The following is a 19,621-nucleotide window of genomic DNA, read 5'->3' as shown; positions in this document are numbered from 1 at the left end:
ACTGGGCTGGGAACAATTAACAACGATAGGATGAGGGAGGGGAGGGGGTTGGTGGGTGGAATCTTACTCTTTGACTAACCCAGCCTTGCCAATGGCTATGCCTTAACATCACTCAAGAAGAAAAGAGAGACAAACACCCCTCTTTCTTTCCGCCCTCTTTGCTTTCATTTTTTTTCTAATATAACATCAAATGATTCTGAATACTGTGGCACCAATTGCATGGAAATGAGCACCAGGCTTTGCGCAGCATAATAGCCTGGAAATACAAGAAAGAATTCATAGTGTACATCTCACACACATGGTGAAGTTATTTGCGGATATACATCCAAACCATGACACTAACGGACTACAATTTCTTTGTTGAAAGATACAGCTTGTCACCAGAGGTTGAAGATTTAATTATTTTATTTTTTTCATTAGTAGATTTTATATATGAGTAGGAACACACAAAGAAAAGTTAGCAGCAGATGGATCGGTTAAATGCAATGTGGTTAACTGCAAAGGAAATTCAAAACTTTGTTCACAGAATACTTGCAGTGAGCCAGCTGCTATACAACCAGGCGCGCTCAAACCTAACAATTAGGAGTCCCAATCACTTGCATTGTCCGATTGAAAAAAAAGGCAACGTAAGCCAGTAATAAGCAGACGACACATAGAATAATGTGCCATTTACCAACGGAGAATAAATTCATTGACTTGCCTTTCAAATCCGTGGACTGCAATTAGAACATAAAGGCACTAATGTATTTCTTTTTATAAATAACTGCTCGGAATAGGACCTTGTGAAAAGTGCTGTGACAGTTACCGGTGATCCCAAGGTGAGTCTCTAAACTCTCTATAACTTGTGGAATCACTTTAATTAACTGAGTACTTTTTTGATATCAGGTATCCTTATTCGGAAATTGGTTCGGATTTAGTTAGTTGGTAGCAATCTGTGGGTTAAATGTTTTGAAGTTGATTTTTTGTCTCTCTGTTTGTTTTCCTCCTCTCAGAAGGGATTGATTCCACAGATGCCAAGTCGGCAACTTGCCGTTCTGTTGATCAGTGCCCACGCTTCACATGCACTGAATGTCGGCAGAAAATGTGGCAGTGAAGGGTCATTAGAGATGGTCCCCATCTCCTCATTTTATGGTCACCTTCTCACATTGAGCAAGATCTGGGCAGGATGCGGTGGGTATGTTTTTTGAACAGGGGTGCAAATATCAATTAGGATTTTCACTTCAATATTCTTAAAAGTTTAAATAGCATTCAGAACTGAAGATGCACATATTCCAACAACATGAAAAAAATTGTCAGTGCTTCTACTAAGATTGAAGGGGGAGAAATAATCACAAAGGCAACAAACATACCGCCGAAAATGTACACTGCATTTTGAACATAATTAAAACAAAATCGTAATGTCATCTTATCACTTTCAAGAGAGAAATTCCTTTTTGTTCAATAACTATAATAAAAAATTAGTAATGGAATTCAATTATTTAAAACTATATTATTTTCAGCAGCACAAAAATTGAAAGCTGCAGTGAAATATTTCTGATGGTTTAAAGCAGCTCCACTACTCTTAAAGCAACACAGGCTCTGTTGTACAGGATCATATCGTTCTATTTGCATAATAAGCAAAAAGGGACTGTGAGTCACTTTTGCAAACTCTAGCCTCTGCTATTTCCTGACTGAGCTAAGGGGAGGGCAGGTGGGGCGGGAAGGGCATGCTACAATGAGAAAGAAAAGCGACATCACTTGGGGCACATGATCAACGGCAGCCAATTAGGTTGAATTATCAAAGGGGAACAGTTAAATTTGTAATTTAGGTTGTGTGAAACTCTTTGGGCCTCATAAACAACCACAGAACCACAAGTTGGGTGCAGACCAGTCACACAACAGTGGGTCCGGGATATTGGTCAGCACACAGCAACTCATTCTGATTTAAACCACAGAGTGCCAAGCATTTCGTACAGTGGTAAGCATCATCTAACCACAACCAATCCACTATTTTTACATTTCAGACCTCAAAAAGTACCTTATCGTGTTGTTTGCAGCGCTGCAGAAGCTGTGTGATAAGGTAAAAGGAAATTGCCAAAGATGAACGGTACAGTGGAGAGTGCGACTCTTAAATTCTGTTGGTTTTCCTTTGAAAAGGTGGGAGACCTGTGCAACCAGTTAGGACGGCTTCACGGGACACCATGGCTTCGAACAGCATATTCGAGTCATTTCCTTCGTATCAACAGTGCTTCATGCGAGGTAAGTGCCCCAGTTTAAAGTGATTCACTCCAGTGCATGTTGAGAAATAGTCCTCCAATGTTAGATACAAGAAAGATGTTGTTGCTTTTGTGGCTGCACGATGAGTACTTACTGAGTTCATAGCTGAAAATGGTTTATTTTTAAGCATTTCATTTAGTTGTCAATTATCTCCAGTTCAATAAATGCTCTGCTGAAGACAGAGAAGTGCCTCAGAAAACTGAAACACGTCTGTCATGAGCAACTTTTCACCCAATATGATGTGAGTCTTGTCTGATGGCTTCGTTGGAGAAAATATGTACTCTTTAAGGCTGACTGAAGAAACACTGGAGTCTTTAGTAAAGTCGTTTTGAAAACACTGAATTAGTCACCCTCGACAGTGAGGAAACAGAAGTATGAGATATATGTTCAGAAGCTTATGTCACTTTGAGTCATTAACAGTAGTCAGAATCAGGCTGCTTTTCTTTTCATGTTTTTGAAAAAGAAGGATTGTCATGAAGTAAAACAGACTGATAAATGCATGAGCAACACTCTTGAAACAAAGATAACTCTCTTTCTAAACTGTTGCTCAATTTTACGTAGCATGCCACTGCTTTCGGTACAGCTTGCACCTTAAGGGAGAAATTTGTACCATCGACTCATAGTGGTTGGATGATTTATGCATTCCTGCATCATCATTCAGCTCCATTGAATGGCCACAGTCCCAGTGCAAACTTGCTAACAGCTCCCTTGGCTCACTAAACAACTGTTTCCTCAGTGCTGTTAACAGCCAGAGGAAACAATATTCACCAAATAACAAGAAGGACCTTCCTGGATTCAGTTTGCTTTTATTTCATGTTTTGTTTGCAACCCGTGGCCACAGGAAAACTTATTGAGGAAATTTTTACGAGTTAGATAAGGTAATAAAGAGCAATGTATAAATAATCCTGTTTCACTCCTGCAGAATGCAGGCAGCTGAGGCAGAGACTGCTGAACAGGGTATTAGTTAAGGTGCCATTTTTAGCCCATCACACTGGGTTAAGGAGTAACAAAACGAGAGAGCTTGAAGCAGGCAGACCATCATTGACCGGTCTGACCAGTTGATGGCTAAAGCAAAAGAAGGGCCAATTGTCACACACAGGCCATATTAATATTCAATAGAACTTGAATAGACATTAGAAGAGCTGTCATTTTAAATATGTATATAAAAAAGCCATAAAATTGGAAAGGAAATCGGCTTATTTAATCTGCTTGTACTTGTGATAAATTTGTTTTGTTATTTTGGTTTGGCTTCCTCTTATTTCCTTGCCTGTGCATTGAACTCTGGTCAGCCTAGAGATATGAGACAGAAACAGAATGCCTCCTAGACTCATGCAAGTTAGATAAATAATCATGGCTGTGGGCAAATTGTTTCTGGTGCACTTTTCTCCCAGCTATTTGCATAGCCTGGTCTTTGCAAATGTCCCCGGCGCCACTCTCTTCGTCTTGTGCAAAAACACTGCCAAAATTTATTGCCCTCGCTCTGCTAACAAACCCCAAATGGTCAGCTGTGGGGAAATAACAAGTGGTTCTCGTCCCATATATTTCACTTTATCAGTCCTTGCAGTTCTCTCAGAAGGAAACCCATAACTCTTGTAGCATGATACCCATGTTAAAAACGAGAAGGAGAGAAAAGAAGCAATTGTTCTATTCTAAGAAAACACTGGAAGAAAGCTGACGCATGAATTGAGTGTGGTACACCACAAAGGATATGGGTCTTTTCTATCATACCACACCAGGCTCTCCCTTCTGCTCTCCGACAAGGAAACTGCTGAAGTCGCACCCTCCAATAAAACATTGCGCCCCAAGAGGACGGATGTTTTCAGCTTACAGTGAGTTTAAACATTAATCCTCATAGTGAATATAAGCGCAGCTTAATTGTTCTGGTAATATATCACTCAATGGTACATTGTGTTCCAGCAAACTTTGCGCTGTGCACTGGTAACCATTTCATTTTGTATTCACAAACTAACTAACAAAGGGTTGCAGGTTTGGGGGAGGTGACGTAAAAGAAAAGAAAGACTTTTTTTTTCACATTGTGCTGTTCCTGAATGCAGAAAATCTCAAAGTGCTTCAAAGACAATAAGAAACTTCTGAGTGTAGACTTTGATGTGGTATAAATAATGCAGCAGCCAATTTCCACACAGCAAGCTCCCACAAACGCCTATGTTATAATATCCTGGTAATCTGTTATCATAATGTTCATTGAAAGATACACAGAGCCGGGTATGATGGAGAACTCTGCTGCTTCCCTCCAAAATAGTGCCAAGGGAACCTTTTGATCGACCCTCAGAGTATAAAGAGAATCTTGGTCTCATCCAAAGAGTGATGCATACATTGCACCTTTTCCTGATTGTTCTGCTCAAAAGTTCACCATAAAGGTTGATTGTTGCTAAATACATCAAACCAGTCTTCGCTCCGACTCTGTTCCTTGATGGTGTGCGCTTACATCCTGAACTTTGTTAAATGTTGCTGACGTTGTATCCGTTATATTTCATTACAACACTAGACGATGCATAAGCAAGGGCATTTTATAGCTACCTAACTAACAACAGGTAGCATGGTGGCTCAGTGGTTGGCACTGCTGCCTCACAGCGCCAGGGACCTAGGTTTGATTCCAACTTCAGCTGAATAGATTGGGTTGGGATAGCTGGTTGGCATGGACGGGTTGGACCGAAGGATCTGTTTCCATGCTGTACATCTCTATGACTCTATGACTGTCTGTATGGAGTTTACACATTCTTCCTGTGTCTGCAGGGTTTTCCCCCCAAAGTCCAAAGATGTACAATTTAGGTGGATTGAGCATGCTAATTTTACAAAGTATCCAGGAATGTGCAAGCTAGGTAGGTTAGCCATGGGAAATATGGGATTTCTGGGTCAGATGCTCTTTTGAGAGTCAATGTGGATTCGATGGACTGAATGGCTGACAGGGATTCTATCAACAAGGTATTTCAGAATGTATAGCACTACAAATCTGTTGCATGAGCCAAGGCTGGAAGGGATAGGCTGAATGAATATTCGAAATTGCCTGGTTTAATGTCAAACGTATTCACTGACTATCACAGGAAGGCACAATTCCACAGCACAAACTTTACTTGAAATTTGTTACCCCCTTGCTCTCATTTGGTAAACTAATACAAGAATTTCTCTACAAGTCTGAGAACAAAAGGCTATTACATCCCAAATAATCCAAATGAAGGAAATAGAAATAGAAACAAAGCTGAAAAATGTGTTGCTGGAAAAGCACAGCAGGTCAGGCAACATCCAAGGAGCAGGAGAATCGACGTTTCGGGCATAAGCCCTTCTAGGAAGAGAGCTTCTTCAAGGAAGGCATCCTTGCAAGAGGATTCGCAGTAGGTTAAAATCAACTAGGAGAAAGTGAGGACTGCAGATGCTGGAGATCAGAGCTGAAAAATGTGTTGCTGGAAAAGCGCAGCTGGAAAAGTGCCTGACCTGCTGCGCTTTTCCAGCAACACGTTTTTCAGCTCTGATCTCCAGCATCTGCAGTCTTCACTTTCTCATAGAAATAGAAATACCATTTTCGACACCCTTTCCTTAATTTTCATTATTGGACACATTATTGTTGTCATCAGTGCTATATTTATGCAAGAAACATGTAAAAAGCTCCTAAAGTAAATTGTTATCCACTAGGAAATACATTTTGTGCACAAATATTGAGCCAACTGGGTAATAAAGGATTTTTAGGTTAACAGGATGTTTGAAATAAATATTTTAAAGTTGGGAAAAACTTGCATTTACATAGCACCTTTTGCATCCTCTCACTATCCCAAATGTATTACAGTCAACTAAGTACTTTTTGAAGTATGCTCACTGTTGAAAACACTGCAGCCAATTTGTTTAAAGGAAGGTAGCAGTGAGTTAAATCATCAGGACATGGAGCTTTAGATGTTCGTTGATGGACAAATGTTCACTCAGACACAGGACAAGACTTTGTTGCAAATATAAAATCTAGAACAAATGTTAAGTAAAACAGACCTCATAGATGATCAGATGTTCATTTCTTTCTCAACTGTTTACCATTAGGTGGCACAGTGGCTCAGTGGTCAGCACTGCTGCCTCATAGTACCAGGGATCTGGATTTGATTCCAAGCTTGGGCAACTGTCTGTGTGGAGTTTGCACATTCTCCATGTGTTTGTATGGGTTTCCTCTTACAGTCCAAAGAGGAGGGATTCTGGTTAATGGAGGATGGGGAAAGAATTGTTGCTGTTAAGAGCTGCTCCTTTTTTTTGAGGTATTTTCAGTATTACAGCTGATTTCCTTGAACTCAAGGTGCAGTAATTACTGTGTTATAAGCTGTTACATTGTTTTGGAACTTTGGGGAAAATAAACAAAACAACGGCACTTTAAAAAGGAGGAAGAGAGACACAAGGCAGTGACCACATGGTCAGTGAATCAAACGAGAAAGAAACCAACATTGCTGTCTGACATATCAGTGAATCTGCACAGCTATGGCCTTTGCTATTTGAGTTATGGAATGAGCTGCCAGAGGAAGTGGTGGAGGCTAGGACATTTATAACACTTCAAAGGCATCTGTATCAGAATATGGAGAGGAAAGGTTTACAGGGATATGGGCCAAGTGCTGGCAAATGGGAATAGATTAATTTAGGATTTCTGGTTGGCATGGATATGTTGGACTGAAGGGTCTGTTTCTGTGTTGTACATCTCCACGACTCTATGACTATGTGCATGTTAGGTGGTTTAACCACGCTAAATTGCCCATAGTGTCCAGAAATATGCAGGCTAGGTGGGTTAGCCATGGGAAGTGCAGGGTTATAGATTCGGTCTGGGTGGGATACTTTTTGGAGGATCGGTGTGGACTTGATGGGCCTAATGCCTGTAGGGATGCTATGATTTGAGTATAACAAAAGATCAATGCAGTGAAAAATGATAACTTCTGTTGAGCTTGCTACAGAAATATCAGCTGAGAAGTGGTAAGCATTTGACAAGTTCACAAATAAGCTCATTTTGATATTTAATAGAGTGAATGTGTTCATTTAGACAGATCCTATTCCCTAAGCTGTTATAAATACTGCCCAAACTAAACTTTGCTTCCGTAAATATTAACCCACACCCTCCTGAGTAAACAAGCTGGCTAGTTTCTTAGTGTCAGATGGGGTAAAGTGGGAGCTCTGTATATTGGCATGCAGCAGTGGTTCAAGCTATACTTACCACAAGGACCCAAAATCTTTCCTCAGTGCAAGATCAGCATTTAAGAACAATAACATACAGGTTTATTTTTTGACTTGCAATCTTAGAGAGAGTGTCGCATCTGTTCATTCGGAACATCCTGTAAAAGTGTTGCTTCAAGTGGTGTCATTGTGAAACCACACCTGCAGTGAAATCTCAAGCTTGAATGCTTAGCTGTCAGAGCAAGTGTTAGCATTATTCTTTTTGCAGGACGTTTTATAGAATGGAATTTCATTGGCACAGTATTCTGAATCCCACAGATGCACCCCCTACAGGGTCACCTCCTTCAACAGCAAATGACCACGCCGTCCTTAAATTGGAGCACTGATTTATCATTCAGCCCAAATGATATTTAACTGTACAGTCATGGATACGCACGTGGAGCGGATACTGATGTGATGGCATCATGTATTTCTGATATCACTGTGTGGGAGTTTTAAACTTGAGAAGTCGGCGCAAACGACTGTGGTTGCACATTCCAGATGTTGATGTAAACTGGTTTATATTAGTTTTCTGATTCCAACTTGAAAATAAAAGCGAGGAGTCTAAACCATCTAGGAGCACAGTCAGGATCTGCTCTGCATTTAAGAAACTGTGCATAATTTGTTAACCCTCTCCCACCATATGGTTTTCCAATAGTAACTACCTAATCCCCAGAAATGCAAACTCAAATTATTGTCCACATATGGAGGCCAACAGCCCAAGGGGAGTCTGAGTCAGCTTGAGACGAGTCAAAATAATGTCTTATTCTTTAAAGCTTTATAAGATGAATAGGGAATGACTCGTGCCCAAAGCAGAGAGCTGGGAGTCCGATTTGTGTATTTGTTCTCCAGTGACCGTTATCCATGCAGTGCCCAGGTACTGCTGTGGCTCAGTGGCTAGCACCCCGAAAGGTTGTGTGTTCAAGGTTCACCCCTGAAACTTGATCAGAGAAGTTGGGCTGTAGTACAGGGCTGAGGGAGTGCTGCATTGTCAAATGCTGGTGATGCTGCCCAGTGGATGAGACATTAAGCCCAGGTAAGGTCTGTTGTTGAAACTGAGTGCTAAATATTCCATGGCACGCTGTCAAAGGAAAAACATGAAATTCTTCCTGATGCTATCTATCGCTTGGGGACTAGAGGGTTTGGGTTATAAGGAGGGGGTGGATTGATTGGGACTTTTTTTCACTGGAGCGTAGGAGGTCGTAGGGTGACCTTGCAGAGATTTATAAAATCATGTGGGGCATAGATAAGGTGAATAGCAAAGGCCTTTTCCCTAGGATAGGGGAGTTCACAACCAGGAGTTTATTTTATAAGGTGAGAAGAGAAAGATTTAAAAGGGACCTGAGGGGTAATTTTTTTTCTTACAGAGGGTGGTTCATATAAGTTCATAATATGTAGAAGCAGAACTAGGCCATTTGACCAGTCAAGTCTGTTCCACCATTCGATCGTGGCTGATGATCTCCTCACCCCTATTTTCCTGCCTTCTCTCCATATCCCTCCAACCCATTACCAATTAAATATCTGTCTAACTCCTATTTAAATTTACTCACTGTCCCATCGTCCACCACACTTTGGGCTAGCGAATTCCACAGATTCACAACCCTTTTGGAGAAGTATTTCTCCTCAACACTGTTTTAACTCTGCTACCCCTTATCTTAAGACTATGATCTCTCGTCCTAGAATGCCCCACAAGAAGAAGCATGCACTCCACATCTACTTTGTCCACACCTTTTATCATCTTGAACACCTCAATTTGATCTCCCCTCATTCTTCTAATTTCCAGAGAGTATATGTCTGAACCGTTCAATGTCTCTTCATATGACAAACCCCTCATCTCTGGGATCAATCTAGTGAACCTCCACTGAACCGCCTCCAATGCTACTACATCTTACCTCAAATAAGGGGACCGAAACTGTGCACCATACTACAGGTACAGTCTCACCAATTTAAATTAGTCTGCAAAAGGATATCAGATAAATACTTAAAGAAACAAATGGCAAATATGGTTAAGGTGGAAGGCTGTAGGACTAACAGGGTTTCTCTTTGAAAGAACTGGAGTAGTCTCAATAGACTGAGAAGCCTCTTCTGCTTTTATTTTAATCATGTGTGTGCTATGAATGTTACTGGGATGGCCATTCTTAGTTGCCCTTGAAAAGGTGGTGGTGAGCTGCTTCTTGAAGTGTTGTAGTCCACGTGCCATTGGATAGATAGACAATGCCCTTTGGAAGGGAATTGGAATGAACTGCCAGAGGGAGGAAGTGGTAGATGCAGGTACAGTTGCAACATTTAAAAGACATTTGGAGAAGTACATGAATAGGAAAGGTTTAGCGGGATATGGGCCAAACGGGACCAGTTTAGTTTGTGAAACCTGGTCAGCATGGATGAGTTGGACAGAAGGGTCTGTTTAAGTGCTGTATGAGTCTATGATCATCAGCACTGAAAGCAGATTATCTGTCCTTAGTTACAGCGATGTTCATTGAAACTTGCTGGACACAAATCATTGTTGTATTTTTGACAATACTGAGTGCACTAAAAAAAAGGTACTTCGTTGGCTGTTAACTTGCTTTGGGAAATCCTGAGATTGTGAACGTATCCATATAAATGCACCCATTGTTTTTACATGTTTCCAACACTCCTGAGTCCCTCTACTGTGTTACTGGGGCATTTACTCAGCTCCTTTCTCCCATGATCTGCACTCCTTTCACAAAAACACAAACAGAGTTGGGAAAGATCTTAGCTGAGGAAACAAAGATTCAAATGTAAAAACATAAGGTAAACAGATAGAAAAGAAGAAAAGGGAATGTAAAACAAATTACACCTGTTTTAAATTAGTTTTCTAACTATCCAATCAGGAGCTGAACAAAATGATATAACAACCACATTCAGCTGTCATGAGTGGGTGAGGGTGAATCAGACTACTAGAATGCATTATGTTAAACCAACTCTTCAATTTTGAATATTTGCATGTTTGGTTTCAAACCTCAAGTAAGCACTTAATTTCACATTTTAATGTTGGTACACAATTTTATTTGCACTCTCTCGACCAGAATAAATTATCAATGGCCCAAAAATGAAACTCAACTATCTACCATCCCCAAGATACTGGGAAATCCAGACTGAAACTGGCTTTTCCCTTTTCCACTAATCTACCACACAGCCTTAAACAGTCTCACTTGTAAGGCAACTGTGTTCGATAAATCACCAGTGAGACTTTGGGAACCTCAGCCATTATTCTGGCTTAGACTTCCTCTTGAAGGTCCCAATTTCTAGAGGGTAGCAGCCAGTAAATCTCTTCTTACCAAACATCCTGGCTAACACTTGATGAGCTAGGCCTCTGATAGTTCTGGGCACATCAGGTTAACCTTTACAACAATAAGTGGACTAGGTTAATCCTGAGCATTATTTCTGATTGCACTGTTGCAAGTATAAAGATCCACAAGGACAAACTGACAAAAGATTAATTCAGAACTAACATTGGGAGGAATGTCTTCATAGTGTGAGCACATTTCTAATTAGTTCTGGTTAGACAAAGCCCTTGAGTCATATACAGAATGATATCATGGGGGTGGGCAGTGTTCAAAGGCCTGTACAGCAGGAGGAATGAGAAAGGCCCAATAGCCTTTAATATTCAACTTTACTTATATGATTAGATTAGATTAGATTACTTACAGTGTGGAAACAGGCCCTTCGGCCCAATAAGTCCACACCGACCCGCCGAAGCGCAACCCATTCAGACCCATTCCCCTACATTTACCCCTTCACCTAACACTACGGGCAATTTAGCATGGCCAATTCACCTAACCTGCACATAGTTGGACTGTGTGTATATTCCCGCTTAAATTGTGGGACTTTAAATTTCTGCCACTCTCGAAACTTCCAGAGAATTGGGATGTAGCATTTCAACTAACACAGTGTCCAAAGTGCTGTTGGTACTAAAGCACTAAGGTCTTCAATTTTATAATTGTGCCAAATACAACAGGCCAAATGAGCTTAATAATCAAATATATTGTTGATGTCTAAGTGACATAATCTTATGATAATTGAAATATCATTATTAAGCTTCTGTGTAAATTTAGAAGGGACAACTATTGTCCACGCCAAGATTTCTGAGATACAACTGTCTATAAAATAGGCAGAGATATTTTTCTGTTCCATTACATCCCTTTGCATCAATTCACAACCAAACAGGAGTTGATAATTGGCCCCAGACAATATCCCACAGTTTCATCTCAAGCTATTTCAAAAACATTCCTGAATCTTTCCCAGTGCCCATTTTTCATTCTTCAGTTAAGTAACCTAGCCTTGTGAAACTGTCATTTTTCACTATTTTATAATTTTATCAAATTCCATGTCTGGCCTTCAGGTTTAACTACCCCTTCAATTTGGAAATTAAAAAGTTTACAGTGAACTTTAGAACCTAAGTCCATTTTATTGCTTCTGATCATGTTGAATATGTCCCATGGGGTGAACAGGACAAATTGCACTATATAATATAAGCTGCAGTACCCATAATGGACGACCAAGTCATAAAGCCAGCTTTACACACAGATATAGAGTTGAAAATTGATTCAGTACTTCAGAGTAGCAATTTTTCCCACTGAACCAGAAGGTTTGAGTTCAGGTCTTATTCCAGAAACTCAAAGACAAAATCTAGTATAACCAATGGAAAGTTACACTTTTTGAGGTATTTCTGGTGAAATGTTAAACCAAATATTCATCTGCCTCTCAGGTGAAGGGATAATGATCCTATGACACTGTTCTCCATGATGGCCAAGTCAACATTTATTCTTCTACCAACCTACCTCTTGTTTCTTTCACTGTTATTCATGAGAACATACATTTTGTTGCTGGACTTCCTACAAAAATGAAAACACTGTATGGTTTTTCATTTAGTGAAGGCTGCTTTGGCATACCTTTGAGGTCATGAAAGGTAAATGCAAGAACAAGTAAATACAAAACTTTATTTTACTTCATTGGAACAATTTACATCTGACATCAAAAACAGAAAATGCTAGACATTCATAGCAGATCAATCCGTTTTGACTGAGCAAGCTAGCTAATTAATGTTTCAGTGCTTGGTCTTCTTTCATCTGTTGTCTCTACAGATACCACTTGACATTTTGTGTGTTTCTAACATTTTCTGTTTTCACTTGAAGTCAAGAATCAAAATTCCTTCATTGACAGTGAATCCATTTGAGAAAATTTGGGCAATTTTTACTTTTTTCAGTGAGTAAATACTTTTCCAGGCTTAATAAGCGACCATATATGTCACTCAACACCAACGGATATTACTGGACCTTTGCTCAAAAGCAATTCAAGAAAGAGATAGCTTTATGTTTAGACTTTCAATGCATCAAAGACAATGGGAGAAAGGAGAATTTTAGCACGGAGATAGATCACAGAATCGCGCAGTATAGAAGAGGTACTCCAGTCCATTAAGTCTGTGCTGTAGATGATCAGCCACAATCAGATTGAATGGCAGATCAGACTGGAAAAGCTAAATGACTCACTCGAGTTCTCTCTCAGATTCTACCTTATAGATTATGTTGAAATGACATTCCTAATTCTGCTGTTTTGGAGGTTGGTAAGGACAGAAAATAAACATGTGCAGTGTTAAATTAATAACAAGGAATGTCCTATAAATGCAACAAGTATTTGACTACCACTATCAGCAACAGTTACTTTCAAATTCTAACTTAATTTAATTTCTTTTTGCCTAAACTATTAAGGAGGCATTTATGTTAAGTGGCACAGTTCACCTCCACTTTATAAAGCACCAAGCGTACCTCAAGCAATTGATTGGAAAGATGTTAACTACTTAACATAAGTGCCTATCTCTATGGTTTTTGTAAGTTGTACATGTGCTTGCACTGCTCATTCACACTTTTATAAAACAACTTCCATTTTAATGCTAATTGGTTATGATAGTCTGTGAATAAAAATTCCTTTGTCCTTTGTGAGGTTTCAGGTTTCATGCAACTTGCTGGCTGGATGGTATTACATAACAACCCATCTTTCTCTATTTCCTGGGTGTGCTTCAACTCCAGTATAGTGGCCCATGTGTATCCTGTTTATTGCAGCTGCTCAGATCCAGTGCCAGATACTATTATCAAAGTTGCAAGTGTCAGAAAACAATTATTCCTTGTGATGGCAGTGTGGAGGCATTCTTTTTGTTGTTATTCATGGATGTAAATATATTTTTAAATTACCACATAATACATTTAGTGTATTTTAGCTATAGGAATCAGTTATTCTTCATTTATTATAGATCCAAAAGATATTCCCCTTCTTTTGAAGGCACTGAGTGTGATGCCATTCTCTCTTGTTACTTTAGGTAGGCAGCCAGTATTAGCAAGTCAGTATAGGTGGTGAGAGGGAGTGGAAGATGGTCGTGAATGCTGGGCAAGCCCAATGCCAGCACACAATGTCATTACTTCCACAGATCTTCCGTCATGGAGCAGTAATCGACAGGGTCTTCAAGTAAATGGGAAAACAAAACTGGAGCTCGATTTGAACACAGCTTTGCCTCCCACTTCAGCAGCACATTCGGTGTCAGCTGTGACACTGTTGAAGGCAAATCTCATCTTTAATTCAGCATGTTGTGAGTAGACGTCTGACACCGGGGGTTCAAAATTTAATAACAATATGCCCATATCTTCCCTCAGTCAACTGGAAGCACAAGTGGGGGTAGGTCAAGGGAGGTGCTGGAGGGACATTCAGTAGGTTGGGAGGATTCTGGTGAGGACTAAGCTACCTTCCTGCCTCTGTCCAATGAAGTGCATGGTAGGAGGGCTTTCAGACAAGCTTAGTGCCCTCAAAGCTAATTGATGCCCTAAGGTGAATACCAGAAGCATGCAGGCAGGGACTCAGCCACACTGGGATGCATTAAACCAACTCTCTATCTTTACGTTGCTTGTCGACTTCCAGAGGACATAAGTCATTCAAAGTGGTTCCCTGTGCTGACAGGGAGAAAGTGAGAACTGCAGATGCTGGAGATCAGAGTCGAGAGTGTGGTGCTGGAAGAGCACAGCAGGCCCGGCAGCATCCAAGGATTAGGAGAATCGATGTTTCGGGCAAAAGCTCTGTGCTGACAGACAGTCTATGCCCTTTCTGGCAACCCGCTCCCACCCCTTCAGCTTCCCCATGCTGTCTTCCTCCAAGGACCCCACTCCTCAAATCCCATCCATTCATCCTAGGCTTCCAATGGTGCATTATCATTGGCTGCCATTATTCCCAGACAGACAATGGAGAGCATTCCATCAATCAGAGGATTTAACCCCAGGGAAAGGCTGGCAGTGACCACTTCAGTATTCAATGGGACATACAGGACTCTGTCTGGTTCTCCAGCCAGCTGGCCAGACCACCATTTTAAACATTAAATGCTTCCTGCAGAACCAAACACACAGAAAAATAGACTTACAGTCCAGTGCAATATTGAGGAAATCCTCAGTAGCCAGGGTAAGTGAGGCCTAAAGACTTGCTTGTTCAGCTGATGATGCACTGTTGCTCTTCTTGGCTCCACAAGGAAAGTAAAAACCAAGTTTTCAAACTAACATCTTTGGGTATCTTTGGCCCTGGCTCATCTATCAACTAGCATCACCTAATGCCAAAGACACAAAGCTTAAATCATTGGTCAAAGTGGAAGTCAAGCCCCAATTATGTCATTGGAGCCCAATGGATATGTTAAAAGAAAGTCGGTGTTGGATTCCAGCAGAGATCGATCCTTCCTGAACAAGCTGATTAACACTGCTGGAAGGGAAAGTGACATTGACAAATAAATCTCCGAGATGATGTTATCTGCTGTTATCCCTGATTGTTGGACAGGGTGAAAATTGCCCCTACAATGCTGGCTGGTACCAGAATATTGGATGATGGACTGTTATCCTAATCTGAAAAGCCACGGTAAATAAACATAGGTATATTTGTTAAGAATGCCAAGCTGGCAACTCAGGGAATGATGAATCATGGTTTATCGAAACAGAAAATACCTAATGAACTAAGAATTTTAAAAAAAGGAATCACTCTTAAGGTTTGTGGATTATACACTTTCAGGTCACACGCTTGCAGTTATGTTTTCAGTAAAACCTTTACTTCCTCATGTTGAGATGCACAGTGTTCAAAACAAGCTGGAGACCCACATGATTTTGCAATAACTCAGCACATTCCATCAACAAAGAACTGGAAACATTGTGAATGATCTTGGCATCGAAATTGATAAACAGTGGAGCCAAAAACAATAAAACTAAATTGGCTAGAAACTGTCTTGTATGCTTAAAAATTGATGATCTCAGATATATGTAAGAATAATAGGGTTGTAGAGGATATTAATTTTCAAAACTTGACTGGGACTGCCATAGTGTTAAGGGCTTGGATGGTGAGAAATTTGTTAAATGTGTTCGAGATAATTTTCTTTCTCAATATGTAAGTATTTCTACTAGAGAAGGAGCAAAATATAATCTTCTCTTGGGAAATAAGGCAGGGCAAATGACTGAAGTAATAAAAGGGGAACACTTTTGAAGTAGAGATCTGAATTCTATCAGTTTTAAAATAGTTATGGAAAACGCTAGGCCTTCCTTCCATAAAAGTTAAAGTTCCTAATTGGAGTAAGACAAATATTAATGGTATGAGAGGGGAACTTTCAAAAGTTGTTTGGAGTAGACTGCTTGCAGATAAAGAGATGACCCATAATTGGGAGGCTTTCAAAAGTGTGATATGAGAGTTCAGAGGCATCATGTTCCTGTTAGAGTGAAGGATACAACTGGTAAGAGTAGGGAACAATGGATGAATAAAGGTATTAAGGTTCTTGTCAAGACTAAGAAACAGTCATATATTAGGTATAGACAACTGGGATCAAATGAATCATCTCCTGAAGAATATAAAAGGTCTGGAGGCCTTCTTAAGAGGGAATTCAGGAGAGCAAAAAGGAGATATGAACTAGTTTTGGCAGATAAGATTAAGGATAATCCATAGAGATTCCACAAGTACATTAACAGGAAAACAGCAACTATAAAATGGGCCCCTTAAAGATCAACGAGGTCTTCTTTCTGTTGAACCTCAGTAGATGGAAGAGATACTAAATGAACACTTCACATCTGTTTTTACTGAGAAGAAAGAAATGGATACTAAAGAACTCTGGGGAAAATAAAAAGATATTTTGTAAACAGTTCACATTATAGAAGAGGAAGTGCTGGAGGTCTTAGAAAACATACAGGTGGACAAATCTCCAGGACCTGATCAAGTGTATTCCAGGATATTGTGGAAAGTTAGGGAAGAAAGTTTAGGGCCCCGAAAAAGACATTTGTGTCATCTGTAACCACGGGTGAGTTGCCGGAGATCTGGAGGGTGGGTAATGTTGTACCTTTATTTAAGAAATGCTGAAAGGCAAAACCTGTGTACTATAGAAGACCAAAAGAACTGCAGACGCTGGAAATCAGAAACAAAGCCTGAAGTTGCTGGAAAAGCTCAGTAGGTCTGGCAGCATCTGTGAAGAGAAATCAAAGTTAAAATTTCGGATCCGGTCACTCTTCTTCAGAACTGAAAACTTCGTCAAAACAGTTCTGAGGAAGGGTCACCAGACCCAAACCCATTAACTCACAGCTGCTGCCAGAACTGCTGAGCTTTTCCCACAAATTCTGTTTTTGTGCCTTTGAACTACAGACTTGTCTGACATAGGTAAAAAGAAGAACAAAGAACAAAAAAAAATTACAGCCCAGGAAGTGGCCCTTCAGCCCTCCAAGCCTGAGCCAATCCAAATATACTGTCTAAACCTGTCGGTCAATTCCTAAGCATCTGTATCCCTCTGCTCCCCACCTACTCGTGCATTTATCCAGATACATCTTAAATGAATCTACCGTGCCTGCCTCTACCACCTCTGCTGGCAACGCGTTCCAAACACCCATCACCCTGTGTGAAGTACTTGCTGCGTGTATCCCCCTTAAACTTTCCATCTCTCACCTTGAAAGAGTGACCTCTCATTATTGAATCCTTCACCCTGGGAAAAAGCTTGTCTCTATCCACCCTGTCTGTATCCTTCATGATTTTATAAACCTCAATCAGGTGCCCTCTCAATCTCCTTTTTTTCTAATGAAAATAAACCTAACCTACTCAACCTTTCTTTGTAGTTGGTGGGTAGGTTGTTGGAAGTGATTCTGAAAGATAGGATTTACATTACATGCATTTGGAGAGGCAAGGATTGGATAAGGATAACCATGATGTGGAGGTGCCAGTGTTAGACTGGTGTGGACAAAGTTAAAAATCACACAACACCAAGTTATAGTCCAACTGGTTTATTTGGAAGCTCTAGCTTTCAGAGCGCTGCTCCTTCATCAAGTAACTAGTAGGGAAGGTCCCAGAATAAGGATAGTCAGCATGGCTTTATGCATGAGAAACTATGTCTCACAACCTTGATTGTGTGTTTTGAGGAAGTAATCAAGAAGATTGAGGGCAGAGTGGTAGAGGTAGACTTTAATAAAGCCTTTGGCAAGATTCTACATCGTCGACTAATTAGTAAAGTTAGGTCATATGGGATTCATAGAGAGCTTGCCAATTGGATGCAAAATTAGCTTGACAGAAGGAGACAGAAGGTGATGGTGGAGGGAGGATTTTCAGACTGGAAGCCTGTGACCACTGGTATTCCACAGAGATTAGTACTGCATCCACTTTTGTTTGGGATTTATATGAACAAATTAGATGAGAATTTCGGAGACATGGTTAGTAAGTTTGTGGATGGTGGCGTAGTGGACAGGAAACATGTCAGTGGTGTGTTCCCCAGATTGTGCTGAGTCTAATCTAGATAGAGTACCCACTGAAGTAAAGGTCTCGGTGCTGGATGAGAGTGCAGCTAATTGTTTTGCCAGTGCATCCTCTGAAAGTTCACAGGTTTCCTTCACAGAGGGGGAGCTATGGCTGACAGGGTTCAGGCTGTGGCCTCTATGATTACAAAGAGATCTTGATCAATTGGGTCAATGGGCATTTTGGTAAAATGAACATGGGCTGAACTTAGACAATAGACAGTAGATAGACAATAGACAATAGGTGCAGGAGTAGGCCATTCTGCCCTTCGAGTCTGCACCACCATTCAATATGATCATGGCTGATCATCCTTAATCAGTATCTTGTTCCTGCCTTATCTCCATAACCCTTGATTCCACTCTCCTTGAGAGCTCTATCCAACTCTTTCTTAAATGAATCCAGAGATTGGGCCACCACTGGCCCCTGGGGCAGAGCATTCCACACAGCCACCACTCTCTGGGTGAAGAAGTTTCTCCTGAGCTCTGTCCTAAATGGTCTACCCTGTATTTTTAAGCTGTGTCCTCTGGTTCGGCACTCACCCATCAGCGGAAATATGTTTCCTGCCTCTAGAGTGTCCAATCCTTTAATAATCTTATATGTCTCAATCAGATCCCCTCTCAGTCTTCTAAACTCAAGGGTATACAAGCCCAGTCGCTCCAGTCTTTCAGTGTAAGGTAGTCGTGCCATTCCAGGAATTGACCTCGTGAACCTACACTGCACTCCCTCAATAGCCAGAATGTCTTTCCTCAAATTTGGAGACCAGAACTGCACATAATACTCCGGGTGTGGTCTCACCAGGGCCCAGTACAGCTGCAGAAGAACCTCTTTGCTTCTATACCCAATCCCTCTTGTTATGAAGGCCAGCATGCTATTAGCCTTCTTCACTACCTGCTGTACCTGCATGCTTGCCTTCATTGACTGGTGCTGAAAATGTGTTGCTGGAAAAGTGCAGCAGGTCAGGCAGCATCCAGGGAACAGGAGAATCGATGTTTCGGGCATAAGCCCTTCTTCATTCCTGAAGAATAAGCCATTCCTGAAGAAGGGCTTATGCCCGAAACGTCGATTCTCCTGTTCCCTGGATGCTGCCTGACCTGCTGCGCTTTTCCAGCAACACATTTTCAGCTCTGATCTCCAGCATCTGCAGACCTCACTTTCTCTTCATTGACTGGTGTGCAAGAACACCCAGATCTCTTTGTACTGCCCCTTTATCTAAATTGATTCCATTTGGGTAGTAATCTGCCTTCCTGTTCTTGCCACCAAAGTGGATAACCATACATTTATCCACATTAAACTGCATCTGCCATGCATTTGACCACTCACATAACCTGTCCAGGTCACCCTGTAATCTCCTAACATCCTCCTCACATTTCACCCTGCCACCCAGCTT

At 40.8% G+C, this 19,621-nt stretch overlaps 1 long non-coding RNA gene across 2 annotated transcripts in view; it reads left to right on the top strand.

Moving 5' to 3' along the window:
• Positions 1–1,685: 1,685 nt before the first annotated feature.
• The window catches only part of LOC122555361, an 85,374-nt gene continuing 67,438 nt past the window's right edge, over positions 1,686–19,621 (top strand). The window contains exons 1-3 of one of the 2 annotated variants that reach the window (XR_006313249.1): positions 1,686–1,957; positions 2,137–2,238; positions 9,227–9,713. This is a non-coding gene — a long non-coding RNA (uncharacterized LOC122555361). Of the gene's footprint in view, positions 1,958–2,136; positions 2,239–9,226; positions 9,714–19,621 lie in introns of those variants that run through there. The other variant, XR_006313248.1, reaches the window with a different exon arrangement.

The sequence above is a fragment of the Chiloscyllium plagiosum genome, chromosome 12, assembly GCF_004010195.1.
Source record: "Chiloscyllium plagiosum isolate BGI_BamShark_2017 chromosome 12, ASM401019v2, whole genome shotgun sequence".
NCBI classification, from domain to species: Eukaryota; Metazoa; Chordata; class Chondrichthyes; order Orectolobiformes; family Hemiscylliidae; genus Chiloscyllium; species Chiloscyllium plagiosum.
Note: the sequence above shows the minus strand (reverse complement) of the source record. Positions and strands in the feature narration are given on the sequence as shown.